We start from the raw sequence: 17943 nt of genomic DNA, 5'->3' as shown, positions 1-17943 counted from the left end.
CTGGCCTCCCACTTAGTCACCTCTCCCCTCTCCAATCGGTTCAAAACTCTGCTGCCCGTCTCGTCTTCCGCCAGGGTCGCTTTACTCATACTACCCCCTCCTCAAGTCACTTCACAGGCTCCCTATCCGTTTTCGCATCCTGTTCAAACTTCTTCTACTAACCTATAAATGTACTCACTCTGCTGCTCCCCAGTATCTCTCCACACTTGTCCTTCCCTACACCCCTTCCAGTGCACTCCGCTCCATGGATAAATCCTTCTTATCTGTTCCCTTCTCCACTACTGCCAACTCCAGACTTCGTGCCTTCTGTCTCGCTGCACCCTATGCCTGGAATAAACTTCCTGAGCCCCTACGTCTTGCCCCATCCTTGGCCACCTTTAAATCTAGACTGAAAGCCCACCTCTTTAACATTGCTTTTGACTCGTAACCACTTTAAACCACTCGCCTCCACCTACCCTCCTCTCTTCCTTCCCGCACACATTAATTGATTTGATTTGCTTACTTTATTTTTTGTCTATTAGATTGTAAGCTCTTTGAGCAGGGACTGTCTTTCTTCTATGTTTGTGCAGCGCTGAGTACGCCTTGTAGCGCTACAGAAATGCTAAATAGTAGTAGTAGAGTCCCTTTTCAGTTAGCAAAAGCTGAGTGTCTGAGCACAAAAGAGGTTAACAATTATAATAGTTTACCTCCAATCCCTGAAGAATGACATAAAATGTAGTAGACAGACCTAATGGAACCAAAAACACCTGCTTGCATCATATTGGACTGCAACCAAGAGAGTCTTTGTGTTATGTCCCACAGGGAAGTCAGCCTGGCAATAGTCCAAGCCATCTGTATCCTCCATAAAAGATGTCAACGAAAGGATCATAGTGTTTCAATTTGAATAGCGGCAGGTCTGCAATTCACACAACTAAATACATCTAATGATGGATTTTGTGTTTTAATTTGATTGGTTGCCAACCGACATAGCCATTCAGGAAACAGCCTCTCCACTAAGGACCCATCAATATTATTCCTAACAAATCGCAGTACCATCTTGGGCATTATTTTCAACAACCCCATAAGAGATACAAATTTAAACTACAGGAGGTAGATCTTGTACTGGTTAGAAAAGTTTCTTAAACTGAGAGGACTTGCATTAAAGAGCTTGGATATAGACGTGATTATGTTTACAATTATGCTTATTGGTTCTTGATATATTTCCTTTCAGGGCCTACTGAGCAAAGCGGAATGCAAAGTTATCAACAGGAAAAAAGAAAAGAGAAAAATGGAGTGAGGTTAGACAAAAATAAAGAAAGGGGAGTCACAGTTTGAAAAGATAGGCCTGAACTCTGGCCTACTGTGTGCCCACATCACCTAGTGCACTGCCAAAGGCCTGTGTGAAAAGGTGGGTTTTCAGGCCAGAATGGAATTTCTTATAGGAGGACTCTGTACGAAGAATCATAGGTAGTGTATTACAAAGGGTCGGAGCAGTAAGGAAAAAGGGAGAGTGTATTCTAAACAGATTGTAAGTTACAGCAAACAGCAACTTCTTGTTAGATTCACGAAATCTTTACTTTTATAGGTTAAACATTGCATGTCCATCCAGTTTTCTTAAAACCTGTCTGACTTCATGTATTACCCTTGACCCTACTGGTCACCTCCAGAGATCTTAGTCCAGTGTTGTTCAAAGCAGTAGCTCAAAAGTACAGTGAAGAACACATTTAAGAATTTGCTTAAGTGAAAGTAAGACAGCTATTGTCTAATATAATACTTTTTGAGTAAAAAATAAAAGTACAGCAACTACAATGAATGCAGCTTTTGTTAACATTTTTATCCCAGCAACTTTACTGCTCTATAATCATAGGCGCCCGGTTTCGAAGGCTTGGGGAGGCTAAGCCTCCCCAGCCGCAGTGAGCCGGCTCCTCCCCCTCCCTCTGGATCCGGTCCCGGTCCCTCATGTTACCGACCTGACTCTTCGTCTTCGGAGTTGTCAGCGCTAACTCTCCCCCGCTGCGCTGGCGCTGCCGGCGATCGCACTTTAAAAATGGCCGCCGAGACTTCCAGAGGTGGCCTCGCGAGACTTCTGCTGAAGTCTTGGAGGCCGCCCTGTAAGTCTCGGCGGCCATTTTGAAGCACGAACGCCGGCAGCACCAGCGCAGCGGGGTAGAGTTAGCGCTGACAGCTCAGAAGAGTCAGTCGGTGACGTGAGTGGACCGGATCCGGAGGGCAGAGGGCGGAGGGAGGAATTCGCCGAACAACTCGGGAGGGGGTGGCAGGGGAGAGAAGGGAGTCGCTGGGCATTTGTGGAAGGAGGGGAGAGAAGGGTCGCTGGGTATAATGGGTGCATGCAGGGCAGGGGAGAGGAGGGTCACTGCTGGACATGGGTGGATGGAGGGCAGGGGAAGGAGGGTCACTGGGTATGGGTGCATGCAGGGCAAGGGAGAGGAGGATCATTACTGGACATGGGTGCATGGAGGGCAGGGGAGAGGAGGGTTGCTGTGTATGGGTGCTTGCAGGGGGAGAGAAGGGTCACTGGACATGGGTGGATGGAGGGCAGGGGAGAGGAGGGGAGAGAGAAGAAATGCTGGACATGGATAGAGGGGAGGGAAGAGTGAGGAAGGAGATGAGAGGAGAAAAACTGCACATGGATAAAGAAAATAGGCAGAAGCTGAGGACCAGAAATGAAGAAGAAAGGAGGAAAGGAAAGAAAGAAATGGAAAGGAAGCCCTGGAAACGGAGTTAAGAGGACAGATAGCAGCAGAATCGGATACTGGGCCAGCATGATCTGAAAAACAGTCACCAGACAACAAAGGTAGAAAAAAAAATCATTTTATTTTCATTATAGTGTTTGGAATATGTCCACTTTGAGAATCAGGTGCTCAACATTAAAAGTTTCTATTTATTTACTTATTTATGGCATTTTAACCCACATTAAACATGAATTAGGGTGTTTTGTGGCTCTACATGAGAATTGTGATGATATGATCCCTTGTTTCATATTGTTGACGGTCTGCATTTTCCGTATGGGTGGTATATTGGTGTATTAGGTTCTGCCCAGTGTAATATTTATGGTACAGTAAGGTTCTGAGTGTGTTTTTGCACAAAATTGTGCATAGTGTTTTGCAGTTGAGCGATTGTGGTTAGTATATGCTTTGAGCAACCACTTTATTCTTTGACATATGATACATATCTAATATCTATATTTAATAAAAGGTATTAATTGTGACTTTTATTTTTATTTATTTATTTTTTTTCTGTGTGTTATCAGACAATTATGGATTTAAGCTCCACCCCTGGCTCCACCCCTAACCCCGCCCCTTTAGCCTCCCCAAACAGTTGGGCCACCGACCGCCTATGTCTATAATTCAATCCACTTTGCTTTTAGTTTTTTGAAAATGACAGTTGCTCATGTGAGTGCACTTGTGAGTTATTAATCCAGCACAGCTAAATATTGTAGGTTCAATAACTGCACTACCAGAAAGTGGATTGTTCAGGTTGATAAAACATTCCTTCAAATCATGCCAGGCTGCAATATTACTGATGTATTCTAACTGGGTCTGCAGGTATTGATCAAGAGAATCTCTGAAACACTTGACTTCATAGGTGGTCGGTGGCCCAATTGTTTGGGTAGGCTAAAGGGGGCGGGGTTTGAGGTGGGGCCAGGGGTGGGGCTTAAATCCATAATTGTCTGATAACACACAGAAAAAAAAAATAAAAATAAAAGTCACAATTAATATCTTTTATTAAATTTAGATATTAGATATGTATCATATGTCAAAGAATAAAGTGGTTGCTCAAAGCATATTCTAAGCACAATCGCTCAACTGCAAAACACTATGCACAACTTTGTGCAAAAACACACTCAGAACCTTACTGTACCATAAATATTACACTGGGCAGAACCTAATATACCAATATACCACCCATACGGAAAATGCAGACTGTCAACAATATGAAACAAGGGATCATATCATCACAATTCTCATGTAGAGCCACAAAACACCCTAATTCATGTTTAATGTGGGATAAAATGCCATAAATAAGTAAATAAATAGAAACTTTTAATGTTGAGCACCTGATTCTCAAAGTGGACATATTCCAAACACTATAATGAAAATAAAATGATCTTTTCTACCTTTGTTGTCTGGTGACTTTTTCTGATCATGCTGGCCCAGTATCCGATTCTGCTGCTATCTGTCCTCAGTGCAGGTCAGGAAGTCATCCTCCTTAAATATCTCCCTGGCAACCCAGGACACCTCCAGCCAACCCCCCTTGCTCTCCCAGCAGTAAGGTAAACAAACCATAAACCAATTTCTACAACTGGTTACACAAGGCTAGAGGGCTTTCACTGCAGCTCCTGCTGTGAGGATGGAGGTAAATCAACAATTTAAACCCCTCAGAGCACAGCAGGGGAGGCTTAGCCTCTCCAAGCCTCTTATATCGGGAGCCTATGCTTGACTTCCATGTAGCAAAGAATATTTTATTTATTACATTTGTACCCCGCGCTTTCCCACACATGACAGGCTCAATGCGGCTTACATAGTAACAATATAATGAATTACAAAGTCGTAAGAAGAATATACAATATGTAGTAAACGCAATATTAATGGGGTTAGCGGATAAGTAAATTGAGCATGGGAGGAATTGGGTGCAGAAGGAAATGAGCGTAGGGAGGTAGGCGTAGGAAGATGAAGAGGAATGGATATGGATATTTTATCATCGTTGTGGTTATTATCATCTGCATTAAAAGTAGTTCTGTCTAATTCATCACTTGTAACTTTATCTCTATCTTCATTATCATTATCATACTGTCCAATTACAAAGAAGGCTTTCACAAAGTTGGAATCATTGGGGTTCTTTTACTAAGGTGAGCCAAAAAGTGGCCTGTTCTGGTGTAGACGCATGTATTAGACGTGTGCAGGTCCATTTTTCAGCACACCTGCAAGAAAGGCCTCTTTTTTTTGGCCGAAAATGGACGTACGGCAAAATAAAAATTTGTGTGTTTTCATTTTGGACCTGAGACCTTACTGCCACTCATTGACCTAGCGGTAAGGTCTCACACATTAACCACACAGTAATGGTCTACTGCCGAGAATGCCCCCCACGGTAGAAAGTAGAAAACAAATTTCTACCATGGTAACCAGCGCACTCCGGGGGCCCACCTTGATGGTAGTGCCGATTTGGTATGTGCTATTGAGGCATTAGCCCTACCACTGTTTTGTGAAAGGGCCCATGTGCACAAAACCCATAGCAAAGGGGGCATGGAGCTGCATGTGTAGGTCAGGGGTATGCCTAGCACTTTCACCTAAATACTAACAGTTAGGTACGAGCATTACACCGGCCATTGAGCTGGTGCAAGTGCTTGTCCTAAAGTTAGGTGAATAACTGTGGACTTACTAATGCTATATAATAATTTGCACCTCCAACGTTCCATGTCTGGCTGCCTGGGTTCGTAACATCTCCTGACGTCAACCAGCCTCCAGTGTTCCATTCCCCTTTGCGTCAAGATGTAATGACATCAGAGGGCGGAACAGTGAGAGGGAAGGGAATGCTGGAGGCGAGCTGACGTCAGGAGGGATGTTACGAACGGAAGCCAGCGCCAGCCAGCCAGAGAACATTCAGGTACAAATCGAGGGGCGGAGAGAATCGCGGGACATCGAGGGGAGGGAGGGAGGAAGGGAAGGGGAGGGCAGGGCAGGGCAGAGGAGAATTGATGGACATGGATGGGAGGACAGTAGAGGAGAGAATCGCGGGACACAGATGGGAGGGCAGGGAAGAGGAGAATCGCTGGACATGGAGAGGAGGGGAGGGCAGGGGAGAGAGAAAAAAAAAGGTTACATGACAGCCTTCCTAGGGCCCGTTTCATTGTTGAGGAAACGGGCATGGTTCCACTAGTATTCTATAACAACAATTACACATGTAGTTGCAAATACAGAATTGGCACTTAGGAGCCCTTATACAAAGTGGCAGTAAGCCCAACGTGGACTTACTGTGCACCAATCTGGAGCTACCGCTGGGCCAACGTGGGTGCCAGAGGTAGTTTCAGCCCCAGCGTGCGCCATTTCCCACTCTAAGGAAAATAGGGAAGTATTTTTTAGTGCAGCAGTTACCCATCAGTAATCGGGTAGCGCCATGCTCTACCCAGCTACCTCTGGGCTAGCGCGAGAGCCCTTAAGTACTCCTGCATGGCCACGTGGTAAAGTGAAAACTTACCACATGGCCATTTCTTTTTTCATCATTTTTACGCGCTACGGTAAAAAGGGCCTCAGTGTGTGGCCAAAAACGGCCCTGCCACTAGTGCAGGGCAGTGGCATAGCTAGGGGGTGCAGGGGGAGCGGTCACTCCTCCAAATGGATTTGTAAAAAAAAATGGTGCCTACATGCATGCGCTGCTACCTTCCCGCTTGCACGCGGTACCAGAACAGAAATGCGCTGGATCGCCATCATGCGGTGTCCTTTTTACTGCAGCTTAATAAAAGGACCCCTTTGTGTGGATCATCTTGGCATCTAACTTTAGGTGACCTTTTAAGAATTGCCTCCCTACCCCTGAATTCTATATATGGCACTTTGCATTTATGCACGCAAACTGGATGTGTGTCCAGTTTGTGCACACAACATAATTGATTAACAAGCCAATCAGCGCTGATAATTGGGCAATAACAACCATTATCAGCACTAATTGGCAAAAATTAGAATTTACACATGCATCTTTTTAGGCATTTTCTATAAAGAGGAGTGCGTAAATTCTAGTGTGTGGATCTGAAAAGGGGGTATGGCCATGGAAGGAGCATGGGTGGGTCAGGGGTGTTTCTAAAATTTATGTCTGTTGTGGAAGCTGTGCTTAATTTACAAGTGGGGATTTACACCAGGTTCTCATTGGTGTAAACGGTTGCACATAAATGTAGTTATGGTTTCCAGTACTAAGCGTTATTTCTATAGATTGCATCTAACTGTAAGTGTGGTTTATAGGATAGCGCTAAGCGCAATTCTTTTGGTGCCACTTTTTAGGCGCCATTTGTAGAATCTAGTCCTTAGTGTCTACCTGGCGCAAATTCTACAAGGGAAAGTAGTCACCTACTCTCTTTTATAGAATACTAGTAAAAAAGGCCCGTTTCTGTTTTAAAGGAAATGGGCGCTAGCAAGGGTTTCCTCGGAGTCTGTATGTTTGAGAGAGTGTGTGTGAGAGTGACTGTGTGAGAGAGAGTGAATGTGCGAGTGTGTGTGTGTGACAGAGAGAGAGTGAGACTGGGTACGAGTGTGTGTGAGAATGAGAGTATGTGCCAGGGTCCCCCCTCCCTCCCTCCCACCCAGTTCCAGGGTGGCAGCCCCCCCCCCCCGGTCTGTCTCCCAGTTGCAGGGTCCCCCCCTCCGTCCCAGTTGCAGGGGGGTCCCCTCCCTCCCTTTTTCTCAGTTGCAGGGTCCCCCCTCCCCTCCCCTCCCCCCATCCGTCCCTCCCTCCCTCAATTTAACAACGACAGTGTGAAGCAGCAGCTCCTAGTTTGGCTTTTTTTGTGTGTGTATACGAATGACAGCTTCGTAGGGGAGTGGAAACAGAGATTAACCAATGTGCTTCCTTGCTTACCTCCCCTCCCTCCCTCCCTGCCTCCCTTTTTCACAGTTGCAGGGTTCCCCCCTCCCCTTCGAACACCCCCTCCCTCCCTCAATGTAAAAACGACAGTGTGAAGCAGCAGCTCATAGTTTTGGTTGTTTTTGTAGTGTATAGGAATGACGGCTGCGTAGGGGAGTGGAAACCTAGATCAACCAATGTGCTTCCTTGCTTACCTCGGCTCTCGCCGTCTCGCCGCCATCCCTCTTCGTCGTCTCCGACGGTCGGACCCACTGCTGTATCCCTCCCCCCTGTATTCCGATTCGCCAGTTGCACCGTCCCGCCGCCCTCCCTCTTCGTCCTCTCCAATCTCTGACAGTCCGAATGTTGGGGAGGGAGAGCGGCAGCGTTTTTTTGAGGGCAGAGTGTTGAACTGGGTGGGAGTGGCGTGAGGGCGGTTAGTTTACGCGGAGGGGGGCGGTGTGGGAGGGGCGTGAGGGGGAACGTCAGAGTGTGGGAGGGGCGTGAGATGGGACGTCACTGATGGTGCCTCGCAGACCACCGGATCCACGGTCCCAGGCACAGAACGTTGGAGGTGAGAATTATATTATAGGACTAGCAAAAAGGGTCAACAATATGCACTACCAGTTAGCACCACCTATATAGCTGGTAAAAATGCTTGCAACTAAATTGTTCTGGTATATGCATAAATTATAGTAATCTATAATGTATGTGTATAAATATGCCCCTCCAACATTCTGCCCAGCCGAAACTGGGTGACTTGTTACCTCTGTAAACTACATCAATAATCCTTTATCTTCAGTTAAAGTTTTATTTCAGAAATGTGTCAGGCATTGTTAGCGGACAGAACTTCCAACTTCCAGATCTATTAAAAGGGCTCAACTTGTAGCAAACAGTAAACAGCGGAATCTGAGTTTGCATTTTCTAAATTGATCTTCATTTACTGGATGTGATCATTGAAGAGGCACAGCTGCAGAGGATCTCAATCTTAAGCATTTTATTAATTTACTGAAGTTAAATTTTATACAGGGAACCCTATGAGCAAAATGGAATAGCCAAAGGGGAAAAGGTGTGGTAGGAAGGAACAATTCTGGAAATGTTTTTAAAAGCTTGTCTTCCAACATAAGTAGCGTAAATAGTAAATGAATCTTCCTCCAGATGGAAAATATTTACATGGAAATACCCCCTCCTCCCCCCCCCCTCCCACCTTGAGTTTAAAGGGAACCATCTGTGAGTTTTGTCTACTAGAATTAAAACAGAAATCTGGAGAAATTATGATGACTGTTTCAAACCATCCCCGGCTGGGGTCTCCTTTTTGTTGTCTTCACAAGAATATAGACAGGACCCTTATGTTCTGCAGAGGCTTTGAGAGGTGGTGAGCCTGATATACATGGTATTCTTCCTAGTTTCACACAGAACGGAAAATCAGCAAACGTGTTACAGTTAAAACCTTTTTAGTACACTAACTCAGTACACTTATGACAGGCCTTGGAATTTGCTATACAAATGCTAATAATAATAATAATAACCACCTTTCCTATTCCCCCCTCCTCCCAAGGCTTCATACATGATCGCTTCAGTATTTCAAGTAAGGATCATATTGACAAAATTAAATAATCTTCCATCTTCATCATGAAAATCAAAACTGTCACTAGACAGAGCAGACAACACTCAACTGGCAAGGAGAGTAAGCACCCTCTGAGAGCCAGGGGCACTCTGATATAACTAAAATGTTATCTGGTTCCTCAACCCATCTCCCCATCAGCCGTAAATGCTGATCCCTAACTCTCTCCCACCAGTATGCACTGTCTGCTTACTTTTGCCAGAGCAGCTGTTGGGATTTCTTCCAGCATCAAGTGGTCCTCACTGTACAATGCAGAAACTGTGAGAACATGTGAGAATTCAAACACTGTGTAGCTCAGAAACACTGAGAGCCACGGAGTGACACAAGAAAACGGAACAGCTGCTTTAGTGGCAGTGCCAAAGCAAACCTCCAGAGAGGGTGTGGGGAGATTAATAAAATGAGGGAGATCCAGCTTAGAGGGGATTGGATGGGGAAAAGATTGTGGAGGCTGACTGACGGGAGAGACAGGTAGAGTTGGGACTGAAATGGACATTGAGGAGAAAGTGAACTGGGGGAAGAAGGTGGGTGAAGGAATGGAATTTGGGGGGGAAAGACTGTTGGGGGAGAAGAATTACAAGAGGAATATGTTAGGAAGATAGGTTGGGGTGAGGGAAATAGAAAGTGGAGTGAAAAGGGTCAGAGATAGGGGGAGGTAAAGTTGGGCTGAGAGAGAGAGAGGGAAGTAGATTGCATTGTAGTTAAATGAATCATTCTGAGTGAATCTAGGAGCCTGACAAGCCACATTATTGGAAGAAGAAGACCCCTTTCCTCCTTGTTTAAGGTGTTGAATTTTTCTGTCTGGTGACAGTTCTGGCTCTTGTATTGTTGTTAACTCAAAGTGACCTCTGCTTGAAAAATAGTGACGATCACTGGTCTAATGGTTCTTAACTGTTATCATATTCTATGTCACTGAAAAGACCAGGGTCATGAGATTGAGTTGGAACCAGCAATCTGCAATTCTCCATTAGGTTGGTGGTTGCCCTACATTCTTATCAAAGATAAAGGAGAGGACAGGATCCAAGAGACAAAAGCCCAAAACAAAGAGTTGGACATCAGCAACAATTACCAGTATGATGGAAAGCACAGTTTATGAATAAAGAGTTCTTCACCATGCTGCTACATGTTCCTGGTATTTTAAGCTGTTCAGATTATTACACAGATTGGTGGGCAACACATGGTTGGTGGGGTGGGGGTTTGGGGAGAGAGTTGGATTAAATATGAAATCTTGTATGCTTATGTACACAGGATGGTAGATAACCAGGGCTTCTTATTTTTGGTTATTACTGAAAAACTCAACAAAACCTCCCCAATGAGGAAGTTGTGATTTTTGACTACAATCATCAAATAACCCTAAAACCAAACCTACCTGGCTGGTATGAGTCAGCATACAGCTTGATCACTGTTAAGATTCTGCTCTCTGGGTACTTACAGGGCAGAATCTTCACAGTAGTAGGGAATGAGTGTTAGCTGGTGCCAGGCATGGGTATTTCCTCTGTGTGGGATAGAGTGTGACCAACGGGCAAGAGTGGAGGAGTAACCTAATGGTTAGTGCAGTGGGCTTTGATCCTGGCAAACTGGGTTCAATTCCTACTGCAGATCCTTATTTTTATTTATTTGGCTTTTGCTCACACCTTTTTCAGTAGTAGCTCAAGGTGAGTTACATACAGATACACTGGATATTTCTCTGTCCCAGGAGGGCTCACAATCTTGGTTTGTACCTGAGGCAATGGAGGGTTAAGTGACTTGCCCAAGATCACAAGGAGCAGCAGCAGGATTTCAATCGACCACCTCTGAATTGCAAGACCAGTGCTCTAACCACTAGGCCACTCCTCCACTCCTTGTGACCAAGGGCAAGTCACTTAACCCTCCATTGCCCCCAGGTACAAAAAACTTAGATTGTGAGCCTGTCTAGTATCGCTATGGAAATGGTTAGTAGTAGTAGTAGTAGTAGTAAGAGCTGCAATCATGTAGAATGAAGACTGGAACTTGCAGATAGCAAGAGTTAGAGCTGGATCTTACAGTAAGACAGATCCCATGGCTGGAGAGAGCAGTAGATGGAAATAAACCAGAACTATAGGATTAGAATGGGACTCAGCAAGCAATTTAGGTGTACTTTATAGAATACGCCTAGGCGTATTTCATTTCAGCACCAATTTTTTAGACATGATATATAGAATCTAGTCCATAGTGCTGAAAATCAGTAAAACCAGTTAGGCATAGCTTACAGAATACGTTCACATGTCATTCTTGTGCCTACAATTTAAGTGCACTCATTTAGGCCACCTAAAACCAGGCATAAATACCTGCGCATAAGTTAGGCGCAGATTAGCTGTATTCTCTAATAGTGTGCATAGTTTTTTGAAACACCCACAACCCGCCCATTCCACGCCCATGGCCATGCCCCTTTTTCGACTGTGCACAATAGAATTTATGCACACCATGTTATAGAATATGCCTAGAAAGTTGTGCATGTAAATTCTAATTAAATCCAATTAGTGTCACTAATTGGTTAAGTACCAATTATCGGCACTGATTGGTTTGTTAATCAATTAAGTTGTTCATGCAATTTGGCCATATGCATAAGTATATAAGTATTGCCATACTGGGAAAAACCAAAGGTCCATCAAGCCCAGCATCCTGTTTCCAACAGTGGCCAATCCAGGTCACAAATACCTGGCAAGATCCCAAAAAACATTTTGTACTGCTTATCCCAGAAATAGTGGATTTTCCCAAGTCCATTTAATAATGGCCTATGGACTTTTTCTTTAGGAAGCTGTCCAAACCTTTTTAAAACTTCGCTAAGCTAATCACCTTTATCACATTCTCTGGCAACAAATTCCAGAGTTTAATTACACACTGAGTGAAGAAAATTTTCTCCAATTCGTTTTAATTAGTGCACAAAATGAAAGGCACCATATATAAAATTTGACAAAGTAACTCATGAAAGACTCCAGAGGAAACTGGAGAGTCATGGGATAGGAGGTAGTGTTCTATTATGGATTAAAAATTGGTTAAAAGATAGAAAACAGAGGATTAAATGGTCAGTAATCTCAATGGAGAAGGATAGATAGTGGGGTTCCCCAGGGGTCTGTGGTGGAACCATTGTTTTAAACATATTTATAAATGATCTAGAGATGGGAGTAACTAGTCAGGTAATTAAATTTGCTGATAACACAAAGTTATTCAAAGTTGTTAAATCACAAGGGGATTATGAAAAATTACAAGAGGACCTTACGAGACTGGGAGACTGGGCATCCAAACGACAGATGATGTTTAATGTGAGCAAGTACAAAGTGATGCATGTGGGAAAGAGGAACCCATATTATAGCTACGTAATGCAAGGTTCCACATTAAGAGTCACCGACCAAGAAAGGGATCTAGGCATCATCGTTGATTATACGTTTAAACCATCTGCTTAGTGTGTGACGGCAGCTAAAAAAGCAAATAGAATGTTAGGTATTATTAGGAAAGGAATGGAAAACAAAAATGAGGATGTTATAATGCTTTTGTATCGCTCTATGGTGTGACCGCACCACGAATATTGTGTGCAGTTCTGGTCATCGCATCTCAAAAAAGATATGGTGGAATTAGAAAAAGTACACAGAAGGGTGATGAAAATGTTAAAGGGGATGGAATGATTTCCCTATGAGGAAAGGCTAAAGCAGTTAGGGCTCTTCAGGTTGGAGAAGAGATGGCTGAGGGGAGATGTGATAAGAGGTCTATAAAATAACGAGTGGAATGGAACAGGTAGACGTGAATCGATTGTTTACTCTTTCCAAAAATACTAGGACTAGGAGGCATGCAATGAAGCTACAAAGTAGTAAATTTAAAACAAATTGAAGAAAAAATGTCTTCACTCAACATGTAATTAAACTCTAGAGAATGTAGTGAAAGCAGTAAGCTTAGCAGGATTTAAAAAAAGGTTTGGATAGCTTCCGAAAAGAAAAGTCAATAAGTCATTATTAACATGGACTTGGGGAAAATCCACTGCCTATTTCTAGGATAAGCAGTATAAAATGGATTGTACTGTTATGGGATCTTGCCAGGTACTTGTAACCTGGATTGGCCACTGTTGGAAACAGGATGCTGGGCTTGATGGACCTTTGGTCTGTCCCAATATGGCAATCCACTCCTGTTACCCCCCCCCCCCCCCCCCCACACACACACAACACACTTTTTATGCTCCTAAATTTAAGAGTTTAGTGACACTTTGAGTACAAATTTATGCACTCAGCCCTAGTAAATTTTCATAGAGGCCAATTTAGGAGCCTAAACTCTCAAAATTAGGAGCATAAATATTGGGTCCCAGATTTCTAGTTATCTACAGCAAAATGTGTTTGAAGTTCTAAATTACATTTATCTGTGCTTTATTGTTGATATATTGGCTTGAATGTATCTTTGTTGCTGATTATTACCCTCTTGTAGCTGTATGATATTATGCCTATAAAACAACCCCCAAATTTTGCGCATACCCACATCTAAGATGTCTGTGAGATGTTCTCAGCAGCTGTACAAACAGCATCCGGAGTAAGGGAGAACTACTTAGCATCATCCAAATTTTCTTTAAAAAATATGTATATATACTATCAATATAACATAAGATCCTTGATTTTCAAGCACAAAAATGCTTTAACCACTTCACCACATTTCAGCCCCAATTAAACATAAACAGCATATGGAATAAATAACATTAAAAAATTCCCACCTGGTTGCAATCTTGTGAGTGAGAATTTTGGCTGTGGTGTGATAGCTCTTTTTATAAGGAACTGTTCCAACCACTTTATATCACAGTCTACAGAGAGCAGCGAATTCAAATGTCTTTTGTTTAAACACAAAGGGGTCCTTTCACCAAGCTGTGCTAAAAAGTGGCCAGCACTGGTGTCAGTGTATGGGTTTTCTGTGTGCTGTGGTCACTTTTAGTGTGGCAGTAAAATGGCTGCCTTGACATTTTTTTTGTAATGGCCACATGCTAATTTCCTATATGCATAACATTGTATTGCTTTGTAATTGTATTGCTCTGTCACCTTCCTGTCTCCCTGACTCTCACCTATCCACCCCCATCCTGTTAGACTGTCACTGAAATGCTTTGATGTTTCATTCATATATACTGTCATCTACCAACATTTGCTTATTTCCGATCTGAAGAAGGGCAACCTTCGAAAGCTAATCAAGAAATGTATTAAGTTATGTCCAATAAAAATGTATCATCTTATTTTCTTTTCCATGTTTTATTTTGTTTTATTTCTATTGATTACCTTTAAAAGTGGACTAACACAGCTACCACAAATGCTAGAAAAATGCTAGAATCGTAAGCTAGCAAACAATTCTCCAGCTATCTGGATACTTTTTCCACTCTATACCAATCACAATTCGGATTCAGATCTGCACACAGAATGGAAACCCTGCTCTTAGTCCTAACAACATATGTCAAACAATACTTATGTAAGGGTGACCAAGTTCTACTACTTCAGTTTGTCATCTCAGCAGTGTTTGATGCAGTGGATCACGCAATGTTACTTGAACGACTGAACCAGATTGGAATAACTGGACCAGTCTTCAAATGGCTCAATGAGTTCCTCTCAAACCGAAGTTACTCAGTGAAACGAAACAAAACAAACACTTTTCCAAATACTGGATTCCGAAATGTGGTGTCCCCCAAGGGCCCCACTCTCTCCAATCTTGTTCAATTTCTTCATGTCCTCCCTCAGTTCAATACACCTGGGATCAGGAGAGCTACTGCTATCATATGCAGACGACATCATACTCTTACTGCCTCTGACACCCTCACAACAAGACCCAACCCAATTGGCAACAATAGGGATGAACACACAATTCAAACCTGGGCCCTGGCAAACAAACTGAAATTGAACACACAAAAGGCCAAGATTCTTTGGTTCCGGAATCAAGGAGTCGAGGCCCCAACCACAATAAAATTACACAACAATAATGTCTTCCCAATTGAATCTGAACTTAGAGTGCTAGGGGTCATCTTTGACTGCTCCCTAATGTTCGCTGTCCACATGAACCAACTATGCAAGATAATGTTTAAAATGAGGCAACTATGCCCAGTTAGGTCATCTTTTGATCAAAAGGTCTTTGCACTACTAGTACAAATGCTCATCCTACTACACCTGGACTACTGTAACGTTCTACTATTCAGCATTAAGAGCAACTATCAAAGAAAACTACAGATCATGCAGAATACTGCAGCAAGATTAATTTACAAATTGAATAGATACACTAGCATGTCATCTTATCTTATAAAACTACACTGGCTATCAATAGCCGAAAGAACTAAGTTCAAGGTCGCAATCCTAATCTTTCAGATTCATCAAGGCACCACCTCAGAACTGGTGAGTAACATCTCCTCCATCCTCTGTCAGCAGATCCTGTTCTAAAATACATGAGAAATGGACGCCCATTTCTAACATACAGACTCTTTATAAAATATGCAATATACAGACATACAACACTGCACTTCTATTTCGCATTTACCTGATAAAGTTCAATGCGGAAAACAAGAAGAATCTGTCAGTACAGTCTACTATTATTTAAAGCTCTTAATCTCCCAGAAATGTATTAAACAAGAAAGTTTTTTAATTCCTTTTTGAAAGTAAGGTAGTATACTTCTAGTTTGATGGACAGTAGCAGAGTATTTCATACCTTCGCTGCCTGATATGATATCAAAAGATAATGAATACATTTATATTTAAAACAAGCAGCTGATAGAAAAGAGAGATTCAATTAATGTGCAGCTCGAGAGGTTCTTTCTGAGGAAGGATACGTCAAGAATTGATATTAACAGGGCTTTTTTGAGGGGGTGCTTGGGGGTACTGAGTACCGGCACCTTTTTCATTGTCTACTAAAATTGACCCATGATCCCCAAGTTTTAACGAACGAGCTCAGGCTCTACACACCAATTCTGCCTTGTCATAGATTCTGTGACTGGTTGCAGGGGGCCTGGCTATTGTGGGATGGGTCTATCAATGATCACCCTACCCATGAAAGGTGGTCTGGCATTTGAGTACCGGCACCTTTTTCGCTAGAAAAAATGCACTGGATATTAATAATGGCAAAAGGGCAAAGCTGAGAATAATATTGAGTATAAACATACCTAATTTAGGGCCTCTTTTGCTAAATTACACTAGAGATTCCCTGCGTGGCAAATGAGAGGACACCCATAGGAACCGAATGGCCTTTCTCTCATTTGCCACAAAGGAATTGCTAGTGCGGTATAGTAAACCCTAAAATAATGTCCTGGCCTCAATTGGTAGCCAATGCAATCATTTCAGTAAGGGGGAAGCTCTATCCCATTTCTTTGCCTGGTATATTAATCTGGTAGAGGTGATCTGTAGTGTTTGCAAACCTTTTCATGATTTATCAGAGCAATCCACAAAAAGTAGATTACAGTAATCCAACTGATTTATAATGAGCGTGTGAACAAGATATTTGCGAATCCTACAGAGCTGTAGGATAACTGCAGGGGGGTATACTTGTGGGCGGTGCTTGGGTAGGGCATGGGAAGGGCATGGGTATGTCTCCGACTTACACACGTAACTTATAAAATACACCTGCCCATTTATAACTGCCTATGACCTGGCAGAAATGGTAATGCCTAAATATAGGCACACAAATTTGGGTTTATTAAAATTTCCTGTACCGACTGACTATATCACAGCACAGCAGTTTACAAAATTAAAACAACAATATAAAACAAGCAAAATCAGGGAAAAAAAACTCCTATAGTATTAAAAGATAGAACACAAGAGTCACCCCCTCCCTCCAGGGCCGCCAAGAGACTAGGCCAGGCCCGGGGGCAAGGGCACCCCGCCTCCGCCCCCTTGCCGCCGCTGCCACCCCCCCCCCCCGGCATTCCCCCCGCCGCTGCAGTCCCCGGTCTCACCTGCCTGCCTCCACGGCTTCGGGCCCCCCTGCATTCGAAGCAGCAGTCGCAGATCTCCTCTCTTCTGGCCTTCCCTCCCCGTGTCCCTCCCTTGTCTGATGTAACTTCCGGGTTTCCGCGAGGGCGGGAGACAGGGAGGGAAGGCCAGAAGAGAGGAGATCTGTGACTGCCGCTTTGAATGCAGGGGGCCCGGAGCAAAGGAGGTAGGCAGGTGAGACCGGGGACTGCAGCACCGGCGGCTTGACCACCAGCATTTGTAGTGCACTGGCCCCCCTGACATGCCAGGACACCAACCGGGCACCCTAAGGGGCACTTAAAAAATCTTTAAAAAAAAAAACAAAATTAGCTTCCAGGTGCATAGCACCCTTCCCTTGTGTGCTGAGCCCCCCAAATCCCCCACAAAACCCACTGCCCACAAGTCTACACCATTACCATAGCCCTAAGGGGTGAAGGGGGGCACCTACATGTGGGTACAGTGGGTTTTGGGGGGGTTTGGAGGGCTCAACATTAACCACCACAAGTGTAACAGGTGGGGGGGGGGGGGATGGGCCTGGGTCCACCTGCCTGAAATGCAGTGCACCCACTACAAACTGCTCCAGGGACCTGCATACTGCTGTTAGGGAGCTGGGTATGACATTTGAGGCTGGCATACAGGCTGGCAAAAATGTTTTAATTGTTTTTTTTTGTGTGGGAGGGGGTTGGTGACCACTGGGGGAGTAAGGGGAGGTGATCCCTGCTTCCCTCCGGTGGTCATCTGATCAGTTGGGGCTCTTTTTTAGGACTTGGTCCTAAAAATACATGGACCAAGTCCGACCGGCGAAATGCTCGTTCGAGCCGGCTTTTTTTTTCATAATAAGGTGAAGCCAGC

Source organism: Microcaecilia unicolor, chromosome 4, assembly GCF_901765095.1.
Source record: "Microcaecilia unicolor chromosome 4, aMicUni1.1, whole genome shotgun sequence".
NCBI classification, from domain to species: Eukaryota; Metazoa; Chordata; class Amphibia; order Gymnophiona; family Siphonopidae; genus Microcaecilia; species Microcaecilia unicolor.
Note: the sequence above shows the minus strand (reverse complement) of the source record.